Here is a 3,004-nt window from a genome sequence, read left to right as displayed (position 1 = left end):
AAAAAAAAAAAACCAAAGCCAAGGTTGTAATTTGAGCAGAAGGAGGAGTGGCAGGGCAGAGGGAAGGGGGTGGGCAGTCCTGGGTGTGGGAGAAAGGGCATGCTGCAAGTGCCGGGGGGCTCAGTCCGTGCTGGGGCTTGAGGAGGGAATGGGAATAATTGGGATGTCCTCTGATGCACAAAGGAGGAGTAGATGACTGGGGCACCGTCCTGCTGCTTTCTGCCTCAAGGGTCCTCAGGAATGGGCTATGAGTTGTGTGAATTATCTTGAGCATCCTGTAAGTCATCATTGCTCCACATCAACCCATCATCCTCGCTGCTCCCATAATGCAGTTGATGGAGATGGATTGAGGGCAGGCACGGATCCAGGACCACACCTGGATCTCCAACTCCCCTCAAATTCGGGTTGGGCAGCATTTTTGATTTAGCTCCTGATGGAAAGATCTCCAAAAGTACACTTCTCAGTTTCTATTCTGATGCAAAACCAAGCTGACCACAAAGCTGAAGCAAAAGAATAGCTGAGTTTGCAGAGAGCCTGAAAGATCTGCTCCAAAAGAGATTACATGGATGTTCATCTCAGTGAGGCGTTTTAACTGAAATTTCCCCCACTGAAGATGGCAAGTTGTTCCTCTTGCCCTGCAAGAAAGAACAGCACTGATGCTTCTTGGAAGTATAAATATCTCCTCTAGTTCTGTCCTGAATGCCAACTTGGTCAGCACTGTTAGACAGCTGCCTGTTTCTGCCAAAGAGGAGGTTGTGTTTTTATTGATGGCTGAAGCGTCCTCACATTTTGGTCAGTTTAGACATAAAAGATGTTTGGTTTGCCCAAGACATTGAGTACTCTTAAAATGTAGGCTGCTATTATTGATTATTAATGCAGAGCGCTTTCTAAAACCCTCTCGATTGAAGCTGGTAGAACTAATCTTGTCTGAAGGGAGATTTGATTGATTTTCTTTTAAATCAGAAAAGAAAAATGTTGGAAACATCCATCTTTCTCTTACATTCTTCTTATATAAAAGCCTGCCAATGCTATAGATTCTTTAATGCCACAAACCAAAACCAAAAGAGCAACAAAAAAACCCTTTTAGCTGTTCAGCTTTTGATGAATCTCTCTGTAAAAACGCCAAGTAGCTGACAAAAAGAAGCTCCCCAAACTCCACATATCACTTCAGGTTTTCCTAGTGGAGAAAAAAGTCTCCATCCATTTCCCAGGCAGCCCTGCTGGGCCTGTCACCTCTCCTTGGTAAATATTTTCTACCCAAAATCAGGTGATATGCTCCAAATTAGCATCATCCTCAGTAAAAAGGATGCCTCCCAAAAGAGTTGGTGGGGTGAAACCTGCACAGCATTTTACTGGGTTGCCATTCCTGTGTCCTTCAGCTGAACATGTCCCGGACCAGGTAGATCCCTGCGTTGTATCTCCAGCGAGCTGGGATGCATCCCTGGGATGCTCCCACCAACCCCAACCTAGGGCATGGGCAGATGAAACCACAGGTAGCCGCAGCCTCCAACTGTTTTTTTAGCCTGCACCTGGAGGCTCCCTCTGCGTCAGCAGGATGGGGCAGGCGTAGCATCAGCTTGGAAGCTGGATTCGGAGCTTAAATTTGGCCCAGAAGAGGCATGGGATTGTGGTAAAACAGTGGGGTCCAGGAAACCCCAATTCTGGCCTCATTTGGGCTCAGCCAACCTGTGTGAATGGAGGTTTGTTCTTTCTCAGTTCACCAGCTGCAGAATGGAGATGGGGGCACCTTGGAGAGGTTTTTGAGTTTCTTTACTATTTAATCATATCATAGAATTATAGAACGGTTTGGGTTGGAAGGGACCTTAAAGCCCGTCCAGTTCCAACCCCCCTGCCCTGGGCAGGGACACCTTCCACCAGACCAGGTTGCTCAAAGCCCCATCCAACCTGGCCTTCAACACTCCCTGATGTAAGGATTCAACAACTACCGCTCAGCGTAGAATAAATCCGCCGAACTGGCTCACCCATGGGGTTGATGGTGGAGCCCAGCCTGGGGCAGATCTCCTACCCCACGGTCAGGGCTCGGGCTGCCCAAGCATCCGCAGGAGCAAGGATGTGGAAAGAGTTTATTGCACGGGGAACGAGTGGCTACACAATCAGCTCTGCACGGCGAGGGTCCTGCAAAACCGCACAAACCGCCGGTAAATCGCTGCTCCGGGAACTGGCTTTTGTTACCTGATTACCACTAAACTTGATTAACAAGAAGACACACACACACCAAAAAAAAAAAAAAAAAGAATCAAAGCAAGAGAATTTGATTTGAATTTCATCGCATGTCTGTGCAATCTCGCCTCCCGCACTGCTGTAAATGCTGGCCTAGTTTGAGGTCTTCCCGCTCTCATGAAAATGATAAGCAAAGACCTCGAAACAGCCCCATTTCCTCCAGCAGCGACTGCACAAAGCACCCGCAGATGAAATGTGTCAGCTTTGCCTGCTTTTTAAATCTTGTCATTGTGCATTTTGCTTGGTTAGCGTGTAAATTCCTTGAAGTTTCAGCAAATCCCGAGTGGATCGGCTTCTAAAGAAAACCCAGTAATAGCATAATAAAGGCTATCACACAACACAGCGTACATTAGTTTGCAAAGTTCTTGGTTTGGATACACAGAGGAGTGATTTTTGGGTGCTGAATTTGGGGATGCAACAGCAGGGCATGGTTTTCTCCCATCCTAAAGGACCTTAAGTCTGCTTTCCCCCCCATAGCCCCTTCCTACAGCAGAAGGGATATTTGGCAGCATCCCTCCAACCTGCTCCCACCCATCCCACTGAGTCCTGATCTTCCAGCCAGGCTCATCGTTTCTCTCTGTGCTCAGCCCAGGTGGGAAGGAGGAGATGGTATGTTTTGGAAGAACAGCACCAAAACCAGCCCTGGTGCCCACCTCCATCTCACCAGGTCTCCTCCTTCCCAGACACTGCTGGGCGCTCAAGCAACATAGGTGGTCATGGAGAGTTTTGCTTGGCTTTTCTGACTAAAGTCAGACAAAGAAAA

This window comes from Cariama cristata, unplaced genomic scaffold (genome assembly GCF_000690535.1).
Source record: "Cariama cristata isolate BGI_N322 unplaced genomic scaffold, ASM69053v1 scaffold11616, whole genome shotgun sequence".
In the NCBI taxonomy this organism is placed as follows: Eukaryota; Metazoa; Chordata; class Aves; order Cariamiformes; family Cariamidae; genus Cariama; species Cariama cristata.
The sequence above is the reverse complement of the archived record's forward strand: the minus strand, read 5'-3'. Positions refer to the sequence as shown.